We start from the raw sequence: 11,484 nt of genomic DNA, 5'->3' as shown, positions 1-11,484 counted from the left end.
GGGGGGGGGGGGGGGGGGGAGTGAGAGAGAGAGAGAGAGAGAGAGAGAGAGAGAGAGAGAATACCAAGCGGGCTCTGTGCTTTCAGCGCTGAGCCCCTATGCGGGGGGGGGGGGGGGGGGGGGGGCTGGAACTCACAAAGAGCCAGATCATGACCTCAGCTGAAATCAAGAGTCAGTCCACGACTGAGTCACCCAGGTGTGCCAGTAACACCTTACAAAATGAGCCAATTTGCAGGAATATACTCACCAAGCACATACCGGCACAGCTTTCCAGGTTATTCCTAAGCAAAACACCACTTAAGTCCCTCCTTTGTCAACCAAAATTCCCTTAGTGTTAATGGCTGAAATGTTATACTTGCCAGAAGGTTTATATGAATAAAAACATCCAGCCCCTTGAAACAAAAATAAATGGAGGCATAAGCAAATATAAACGATAACAGAGCAAACTTTTAAAAGCAATGTTATTTGCCCATTCCCTTCTGGGGAACAAAAACTGTTGTTTTTGGTTTGGGTTCCCCTGCTCAGATAGCGGTGGGATAGAGAGTGGACCAGAAGTGTTTATTTGCTTAAGACTATTTCTACCTCAAGAACACTTTTACGTAAGTTGAGTCCCCACTAAATATGAATCTTTACTCCCAAGAATACAGACTCCCAAGAATGGGCAGTTAGCCCATTACACTGAAGTCCCTCAAGACCAGAAAGGGTGTTGGAACTTCTCCTTTATTCAAGTTAAAGAGGCTTATTTAGAGGATCAACAACCCAGAGTCCTTATCTCCTGCCCTCCTGCATTAAGTAGGCAAAAGGTGAAGTCTGACTCCCCCACTGATTGTTATCCTCTCAGACTTTGGAAGATAAAATATATTTAAGCTAAAAATATTTGGAATATTACTCATTGACCAGACCTGATGAGCTGTGGACCAAAGAGAAGTAAATGAAATTCAAATTTTTGCTCATTTTCTCTCCAAGTGATTATGATCAAACAGACTAAGAAGAAAATTAACCCCCAAGAGAAGATGGCTATAAGGACCTATATTTTTGTTTTCATCATGGAATTCACAAGAAAAAATAAAGTGGCTGCAAAACAGTCAATGATTTTAAAACTGAGTTGATTTCATGCCAGCTAGAGAAAAGCCAATACGGTTACAGGGCAACTCATGGCTTTAATTCCAGCGGAGGTCCCGGCAGACCCTGGATATGAAATCCCTGGCCACGATCATGTCCAAAGCAGACGAAAGCAGAAGCTACCACACTATTCCTCATAAATGAATTTCCTCTCTCTCTGTGTAGATTTGTCTTCATGCACATATTTTAAAAATAGAATCATTATTTTAAACCTGCCTTTTTATATTATTTATTATATAAATCACTTTTCAAAATTATGTTTTACACCATTTTTAAGTAGCTTATTCCAACACATGATTGTTTCCCACATAACTGAAAACATTTCTTGGTGTTCAACTGCTATTTCCAATTTTTGGCTTTCATAAACATTACTCCAGTGAGCAAGTAATTATTTCCTTTACAATATGCTCCTAAAAGTGGAACTGCTGGGTCTGGGTGTATGCACATTTTAAGGTTTTTAATCATCAAGCTGCTCTTCTGATAGGTTGTGCCAATTTAAACTATCACAAGACAATCATCTGAGAATCATTCTAATCCTTGCTCAGTGCGTACGTGATCGATAGCATCTTTTCTTTTTTTTTTTTTCATTGAATTGCTAAAACTATTTCATATACCAATTGGTAAATTATGTCTCTTCTTTGGTTAAGTAATGTGGGCAAGGTAACTCTTATGCTTCAGTTTTCCTCATCTGGAAAATGGGGATATTAATAAAATTGATGTTGTGAGGAGATTAAAAATTTTTAATAGTTCCTACAGTGAGTTCAGTTTCTTATTGATTTCTTTTTCTTACTGATTTTTAAGGGCCTTAGTCCATAAAGATATTAATTATTGTTTTCAATATATTTAATGCAAATATTTTGTCAGGTTTATGATTTCCTTTTTCAATTTTCTGATGATGGGGCTCTTAGCTATGCATACGTTTTAAAATATCATTAAAGCATTCACTTTAAATCAGAATAAGTTACAGAGATCCAATATTCAAATACAAGAAAAATAGAAAAGGAAAGCGTGACTCTTTAGTTTGTAAAAAGGAAAAGGATTGATAAATTTGACTATGTAAAAACAGGAATTTTTATATGAAAAAAAAACAAATTTAAGAGGTAAGAATAACATAGAAAAATATAAGCACAAGGCTAATCTCCTTTAAAAAAATCTCCACAAAAAGCTGCAACAAAACATAAAATAAGGCTATAAACAATTCAGAGAAAAAGAAATACAAATACCCCACTTCACTCATAATCAAAGTGAGATATCCCTTTTTGCATATCGACTGACATGGGTTTTTGCAAATTAATTATGCATAACATTGTGGTCAGGTACAGTCGTGTACAGTGTTCACTGCACAAGGACATCTAGCCAAGGGGGTATGTTGGGACTCAATTCCTGCTAATGTTCCACTTGTTAAATCATGTGCCTGCAGGGCGGCCTCAACCAGAGGGAGGGACTTCAGTTTCTCACAAAGCACTATACGGTCTAAGAGAAACCCTGATACTCCTGTGGTGTTGGTGAAGAGTTCAAAAATGGAATTCTCATATACTAAGCAGCCTCTTTGAGAGTAATTTGGCAAAGTCTACTAAAATGAAATATAAAAATCTTTTGACTCTACAATTCTAGGATTTTATTGGTACACGTAGTTCAAGATGTTCATATAAAGATGTGCATTTCAGCATTTTTCATCATAGCACATACATAAAAGAACCCCAAAACAATCTAAAAATACAAACCTAAAGTATAAAAACATTAAGTTCTTTTAAAAAGCATTATATACCTACAGATTATAAAATTGCTTGTTTATAAGATTAAAGAGATTCGGTGCCTGAGTGGATCAATCCTTAAGCATTTGAGTTCGGCTCAGGTCATAATCTCACAGTTTGTGAGTTCGAGTCCCACACTGGGTGATCTTAAGCCCCACTTTGGGTGAGCCCTGTTCTCTGTCTCTGTCTCTGTCTCTGTCTCTCTCTCTCCCTCTGCCCCTCCCCGCACCCACGCGCGTGTGCTTTCTCTCAAAATAATAATAATAATAGATTAAAGAGATTGATATGGAAATATTTTGAAGTTATATTACATGAAAAGCTCAAACTCTAGAGCAGTAAATGTAGGATGTCTTGCTTGTGTTTTGATAAAGATAAATACTTGAATGAAAACTGTCTGAAATGGGGGGAAAAGAATTGTTCATTCCAGGTTATAATTGGTAAGAGACTAAAGTCTGGGGGGGGGGGGCGGGGAGTCAAACTCACTTTTAGCCTGAATCACCTTGTAAAGTTTGACCTTTGACCATGTGGCATGTTATTTTCATTAAGGCAATTAAACTCTATCCTTTTTGCTTTCATGATTTCTTCTTACAGAGATCCAGGTTTACACAGAAATGGATAAGTATTCTGTGCAGAAAAAATATAAATCCCTGACCAAAATATGAAAACCTAGAAACACAAATACATATAGATTCCATCATGGCCTAGATGCGATGTGCAAACTTTATTCACTCATTCCTTTGTCTCCCCAAAATCAAAGAGTGGCTTTCTCTGCCCTTTTAACTCAAGGGCTGAGGCGGAGCCTCGGGGGGGGGGGGGGGGGGGTGCTGAAGAAACAGCTACTAGATTCAGATACCACCCTTCAGACAACAGAGCCAGAGTAACAACAAAATTCTTGATGTAAAAAACAAACATAACTCTCATTCATATGATCATTGGCTTAAAGCAATTGGGCTGTTCATTGACAATATCATTCATTCATTCATACATTCAACAAACATTTATTGTGTCCAATCTAGCATGCCTTATACGTGGCAAGGGGAATACTGAAGTCTCAATGCTTCTAGGGCATGAGGCCAGAGGGTACTAAAACCACCCTATTTGGTGACATATCCGTTTAGCCTGTGCTTAGAAATAATGGATCTAGTCCTCAATGAGATACTAGCAAACCAAATCCTGCAACACATAAAAGGATTATACACCATACCCAAGTAAGCTTTATTCCAGGAATGCAAACTTGGTTTAACATCTGAAAATCAATTAATGCTATATTAATAGAATGAAGGACAGAAAACACACAATCATCTCAAGAGAGCCACAAAAAAAAAAAAAAAAAAAAAAAGTCTTTGACTCTTGCATGATAAAGATGCTCCCAAACTAGGAATAGAAGGGAACCTTTTGATAAAGGGCATCTATGAAAAGCCCACAACTAACATGACACTAAATGGTAAAAACTGATTGTTTTCCCCCTTAGATCAGGAAGAAGACAAGAATGTTCACCCTTGGGCTCTGTCATGGTGGGTTTGCTATAAAAGACCATCAGCCTTGTGGGACTGGCTAGATGTCAGAGTCACAAGAGAGGCTAAGAATATTATAAAGTTTCTCAATGTTCTTCAGCAAATTCCTAAAAATACAGCATATAGAAAGTATACAGAATAGATTACAACTGAGAAGCTGAATATGGTTAAAGCAGAATCAGGTGTTAAGAAATTCAAAGACCAACTTCAGGGTGGCCAACTATAGGAGTGATTCTTCAGGCTGAAAATGAACTAAGTCTGGCCAGAAAAATGATACAGTGGAAATCAAGGTAGCCTTTAGAGGAAGAGCCTCCTGCCAACCAATGGAAATGGCCAATATAATCATTATTAAATGACTAGTGTGGTGATAGAAAACCAATGTAATTAAATGTTCTGTTATATGAAAAGAAAAAGAAAGAATGTCCACTCTTGGCACTTGTATTTAACATGATAGTGTATAATGAGTGAGGGCAATTAGACAAGGAAAAGAAGACAAAAGATCTTCAGATTGGAAAACAAGAAGTAAAATTATCTCTATTTGCACATAAAATGTTATATAGAGAAATAATAAGGAATGCACTGAAAAACTATCGGGACCAAAAAATGAGTTCCACAAGTTTGTAGGGTATAAGATGAATGCGTAAAAATTAATTTTTGCATATTATATGCTAGCAGACAACGTTCTCAAAATGAAATAAGAATATAATTTCATTTATAGTGGCATCAAAAATAATAAATATGCAGGCATAAATTTAACAAAGAAGGAACAAGACTTCTATGCTGAAAACTACAAAACACCGTGGAAGGAAATTAAGGAAGATTTCTAAATAAGATCTAAACTTCTAAATAAGATCTAAATAAGGTCTAAATAAGATCTAAATAAATGGAAAGATGTTCGTGTTTACAGACTGAAAGACTTCACATTGTTAAGAGAACAATATTATTCAACACAATCCCCATCAAACTCCCAGCTGGCTTTTTTGCAGAAACTGACAAGCTGAATGTGAGATTTATATAAAAATGCAAGGAGATTAGGATGGCAAAAAATCTTGCAAAAGAAGAACAAAGTTAGAAGACACTTTTCTGTTTCAAAACTTGCTGCAGAGCTATAGTAATCTAGACAGCACAGCATATTAATAGATATGTAGATCAACAGGATAGAAGTTCAGAAATAAACCTTACATTTACTGTCAGCTGATTTGTGACAAGGTGCCAAGACAATTCAATAGGGAAAGAGTCATCTTTTCAACAAATGGTGCTTGACAACTAGATATCCACATGCAAAAGAATGAAAATTAGAACCCTACAATACACCACACATAAAAATTAACTTAAAACAGATCACAGATCTAGGGGCACCTGGGTGGCTCAGTCTGTTAAGTGCCAGACTTCAGCTCAGGTCATGATCTCACAGTCCGTTAAGTGCCAGACTTCAGCTCAGGTCATGATCTCACAGTTTGTAAGTTCAAGCCCCGCACTGGGTTCCCTGCTGTTGCAACAGAGTCGGCTTTGGATCCTCTGTCCCCCCTCTCTCTGCCCCTCCCCTGTTCAAGCGTGTACATTCTCACTCTTTCTCTCTCAAAATAAATAAATAAATAAAAGTTTAAAAAAATGTATCACGGACCTAAATGTAAGAGCTAAAATTATAAAACTCTTAGAAGAAAACTTAGGTGTAAATCTTCTTGACATTGGTTAGGCAATGGTTTCTTAGATAAGACTCCAAAAATACAAAGAGAAGAAAAAAAGGTGAACTGGAAATAATCAAAATTTCAAAATTCTGAATTGCAAACCATATCAAGAAAGTGAAAAGACAACCCACAGAATGGGAGAAAGTATTTGTAAATCACATATCTGGTAATGACTTATCTCCAGTATATAAAGAATTCTTTTATCCCAATAACAGGAAGTCAAGGGGCACCTGGGTGGCTCAGTCAGTTGAGCGTCCGACTTTGGCTCAGATCATGGTCTCATGGCTTGTGAGTTTGAGCCCTGCATCAGGCTCTGTGCTGACAGCTCAGAGCCTGGAGCCTGGTTGGGATTCTGTCTCTGTCTCTCTCTGCCCCTCCCTGACTCATGCTCTGTCTCTGTCTGTCTGTCTCTCTCTCTCTCTGTCTCTCAAATATAAATAAACATTAAAAAAAAAATAGGAAGTCAAATTACCTAATTAAAATTGGGCAAAGAATCTGAATAGACATTTTTCCAAAGAAGACATATGGATGGCCAACAGGTACGTGAAAAAGATGCTCAATGTCATAGTAATTAGGAAAATGCAAATCAACACCACTATGAGATACAACTTCACATTTACCAGGATGGCTAAAATCAAAAAGATAAATAACAAGTATTGGCAAGGATGTAGAGAAACTGGAAACTTCATATACTGCTGGAGGGAATGTAAAATGGTACAGCTGCTTTGAAAAACTGGCAGTTCCTTAAAACATAACATAAACATAGGATTACTATGTGGCCCAGCAATTCTACTCCTAGAAATATACCAAAAAGAAATGAAAACATATGTTCACCAACAACTTGTACATGAAGTTCATAGCAGCACTCTTCATAGAACCAAAACCTAGAAATAACCTAAATGTCCATCAACTGATGGAAAGAGAGAAAAAATGTGGTATATTCCTATAGTGGGATGTTACCCGGCAATGAAAAGAAATGAAGGACTGATACATGCTACAACATGGATGGCCCTTGATAACACTATGCTGAGTGAAAGAAGTCAGTCACAAAAGGCCATGTGATGTTATGATTCCATTTATATGAAATGTTCAGAATAAGCAGAGAAGATTTGTTATTTAGGGCTGGGGGTTGAGAGGGATGGTAAAAGAGACTGATGGTTGCACAACACCGAATATACTAAAAAATAATGAAGTGTACATTTTCAGTGGGTGAGTTTGGTATGGTATGGTAATTATGTCAATACAGCTGTTTTTAAAAAATAGAAATAATGATTAATGGTCTTCCTAAAACTTCGAGAAATAGATGCAGCCCTAAGCTGAAAGGTTCAAAAGAGCCTAAAATCAAGAGTGAAAAGCAAGCTAACTTGTGGCCTGTAATGATTATTTTACAAAAGCCCAAATCAAACATCTTCTGTGGTCAAGCATAACTTTTTATTTTAACTCACTTTCTATATAAATCGGTTGCACAATTTCTCAACATGATTAGTCACTTTATAGGGAATTATAGCAATCTGGGCATTTTTCGCTATACTGGGTAAGAGCTAGAACAGTCATATTTTAAGATTCTATTCTGCTTCTTAGTGATCAGTTATGCAATATTCCTTGCCCTTTGTAAAGGCAAAATTCACTTTTCTAATATTAATCCCAACAATATTTTGCAGCAAAAGAACTAAGTCCTGGGCGTACTTTATAGCTGTTGTATTTGAGTACGGATTCAATTCTACGCTTTACCAGTGCAGAAATATAAAATATAAATTCTTCCTTACAATGAAAGAAGCCACACTGTTTTTTAAAGTAAGACAAAGGAAACTAAGCGTCATTTGCACAAGATAGTTTACTAAAATTAAGATCCTAATCAACACCCCCCCTTCCCCATCCCACCCATCCCATTCCCAAAGGCGTCAATACGAAGTCTCTGATGTTCTGGTGCATTGTATAACCCTTGTCATTAACAAGAAGGAAAGGTGTGATCTAGTCTCGGATTTTGATTTCTCTCCTTTGTAGAGGGTTCCTCCTTTGGCGACATTAACATAAGCGCTAGTAAAGCTTGTGATTTTTCAGGGTGTGAAGCAGCGCAGTATAAACAAACCCATGTGGGGGTAAGTTGGAATGACAGAATGCTATCTAGCTGGAGACATCCTGGAGCTGATTAAAAAAACCTTCATCTGTGCCCTGTCACTTCCTTTCAGCAAGATCCTGTTAATGTTTACACAATTTTAAAAGTGTATCAGATATCTCAAGGAATAACGTAAATGGCCCCTTTGAGGTTTTTTTTTTTTTTTAATGTTGATGGAAAAAATATCAAAATAATACTTTTAAATTTATTTCATTATCCAATTACAAATAACGCCACCAAAAAGTTGTTTATCCCTACCCTGCTGGAGAAATGCCAAACGTACCTTCCTTCCCTTTTTTTTAAGAAAATGGAAAAAAAAAAAAAAAACCAACCCAACTTAAAACAGAGGATTGTAACTTAGAAACGTTACACACGATTCCTTCCATAAACTGAACTTTCAGCCCTCGGTAACTGAGTTGGTGAGGTATGTTTCCCCCAGTTTTGTAGCTTTGGGGTCTAACATAAAACAGATTATCTTTTGAAACGATTAAGCCTTTTTAAAGTTAGTTTCTAAGTATTCAGAGTTCTGCCAGGATTAGAGGAGGCAATCAGCACGTCTACTCCGAAAACAAACCATAAATCAGTTGACAAGCTTGAAAGAATTCGGTTCTAGTCTGTTCGCAAGCCAAGCGTAAATACAGAAAAACCTGTTGGCACGTTTATCTAGCTCTCTAAGTTTCCCGTTCTAAAAACACCGCAATACGCAAATGGCGTTTCTCGTAACTTTCAGGCTCCGAAGAAATTCAGATAAACACCCAGGCGAGGCATCTCGTGTGGAAAATGGAGCCTGTGCCTTTAAGGTAAAATCGGCTGGATCCCAAAACGCATTCCACTTCTCCACGACAAAGAGTTTGGGGCAGCGCTACCTCTCGGGTTTCTCCGACGGACCTGGCGGGTTCGGGCACAGCCCGACGTGCCGCCGAGCCCTCGGCCGTCCCAGCTGCCCTGAGCAAGCCCAGCGCCCGCGCGGCCGGGGCGCTCCGTGCGCCCGGGACTCACCGCTGCTGGGCTGCGGGGACAGCGTGGAGACCGAGGTCTGGCCCATGTCTGGGGTCGTGGGGCCAGGTCCGGCGATCACGCGGCTCCTTTGGTCCTTCGATCATGGGTCCGCTCGCAGGCAGGTTTCCAAGCGCTCATTTTCCGGGCTGTGCGGAGCTGCCCGCCAGATCCCCTCACCTTCTCCCCGGCGCGGGTCTCCCAGCCCGGCCGGCCGCAGCCGGCGAGGCGGATCCTGCCCAGCGGATGCCTGTCATTCCTCTATGCAGATTAGCTGGGGTCAGGGGTCACGGGGGAGGAGGGAGGGGAGAGGGCGAGGGGGAGGGGAGGAGGGGAATGGGCGCAGGGGGACGAAGTAGTGGGGAGGAGAGAGGCCCCCGGCCGGTCCCGCGGCGCCCGCGGGGGCTGTGAGACCGGCACCCACCCCCCCCAGGGTAGTAGAGAGTTCAGGCGACTCCCGTTTAACTTAAAAGGTTCAATGTCAAATGATCCTTTAGGGCTGGAAGAAAAGGAATTAAAGTACTTAGTCACGGTACTTAATTTAACAAAATTTGTTTCTTTAAAGTTGGTTTCGTCCTCACGTTCTGTTAGCAGTCTTGCAGCACTGTTTGATGTCTGCTCTGTGTAGGGCTTTTCTCCTTTAAAAAATTATCTTCCTTTTAACAAACACAATAAAAAAAAATCGTGTCCTCAGTTATGGAGAACAATAAATCTGAAAGATGGATCTATGTGTGAAATCAGCTAAGGATACACTTTGCTGTCTACCATCTAAGCGCCAGGATGCTCACCTCTCCTACCTTTAAAAAGAATCACCGTGGGGGCGCTTGGGTGGCTCAGTCGGCTGGACGGCCGACTTCGGCTCAGGTCATGATCTCACAGTCTGTGAGTTTGAGCCCCGCGTTGGGCTCTGTGCTGACAGCTCAGAGCCTGGAGCTTGCTTCAGATTCTGTGTCTGCCCCTCCCCCACTCACACTCTGTCTCTGTCTCTCTCAAAAATAAATAAACATTAAAAAAAGTTTTTTTTAAAAAAAGAATCACTGTGAACTCTCTGAAACCTTGTGGTAAGGGGTTTAAAATATACAAGGGGTATAAATATACAAGGGGTTTAAAATATACAAAAGGTGAAAACAACAAAAATAATGGGTAATTTATTTTAAAAGCTAATACTCCCTAGAAGTCGAATTAAATCCTCCCATAATTAAATCTGAACCCCCAACTTCTTAAAAATATGAATACAGGTAAATACTCTTGGTATTAACAATCGATGTGTAATCTATAGATTATATGTATATGTAGTGCACTGCATATATATGTATATAATATATGTAATGCACACACATGCGCACATAGCCATTAGACTGAGTGTGTGGTGGTCACATAAATGTGTTCACTTTATAAAATTTCACTGAGCTGTACACATGCATAATTTGTGCATTTTTCTGAATGCATGTATTTCATGAAAAAAAAATTAACTGCAATACATTTAGGTCACTTGCCACAGCTTTCACTTTTTAGATTATCCTAGATATTCAACTCTAAACTATTAAAAAACTATATAACATATATAATATAAAATAATAAATTTAAGTTAAATACCTTAAACATGAAAATCTTTTTTTAATATTTATTTATTTTTGAGAGAGAGCACTAGCGGGGTAGGGATATAGAGAGAGGGAGAGAGAGAATCTGAAGCAGGCTCCGTGCTATGGGCCCAAAGCCTGATGTGGTGCTGAACTCAAGAACCATAAGATCATGACCTGAGCCGAAATCGGATGCTCAACTGACTAAGCCACCCAGGCGCCCCCGAAAATCTTTTTTTCTGAAGTTTGTTTTATTAAGATCACACACAGCCTTGCTTAATTTTTTGAAAGACATTTGCTTGTCTGTTTAATCGCAATTATGTAAATTGCCCTATTTTTTTCACACCCAAACAGCTGTCTATTGTGGAGATTCCCCACCCCCCTAGAATAGTGTGGTCAATTATCTACTTCTCTTTGCCTAATGCATTCTTAAGAAACCTGAAGTTTTTTAAAGAAATTGAGGATTAACCAAGATGTGAGTTCTAATTAGTACAATGAAATCAATCAACTAAATTTCTTTATAATGTGCAAAACTGTTGTATTTTGGGAACACATCCCACCTGAGGGGCTCATCATTGAGAGCAAACAATTATAATGGCTCTTCCATTCCTTTAGCAAAACAACAAAAATCCACGGTTAAGTGTTTTCTCAACTGAAATTGAAAAGAGGGAACTTCACACTCTTCCTTCCACTAATAGAGCCTAATTGATAAGG

The 11,484-nt window shown here is 38.8% G+C and overlaps 1 pseudogene; it reads left to right on the top strand.

Annotated features, from left to right (window-relative positions):
- Nucleotides 1-4,387: 4,387 nt before the first annotated feature.
- Nucleotides 4,388-4,732, top strand: LOC125916706 (NADH dehydrogenase [ubiquinone] 1 alpha subcomplex subunit 5-like; annotated as a pseudogene).
- The last annotated feature ends 6,752 nt before the right edge of the window (nucleotides 4,733-11,484 follow it).

The sequence above is a fragment of the Panthera uncia genome, unplaced genomic scaffold (genome assembly GCF_023721935.1).
Source record: "Panthera uncia isolate 11264 unplaced genomic scaffold, Puncia_PCG_1.0 HiC_scaffold_1010, whole genome shotgun sequence".
Classification (NCBI taxonomy): domain Eukaryota; kingdom Metazoa; phylum Chordata; class Mammalia; order Carnivora; family Felidae; genus Panthera; species Panthera uncia.
Note: the sequence above shows the minus strand (reverse complement) of the source record. Positions and strands in the feature narration are given on the sequence as shown.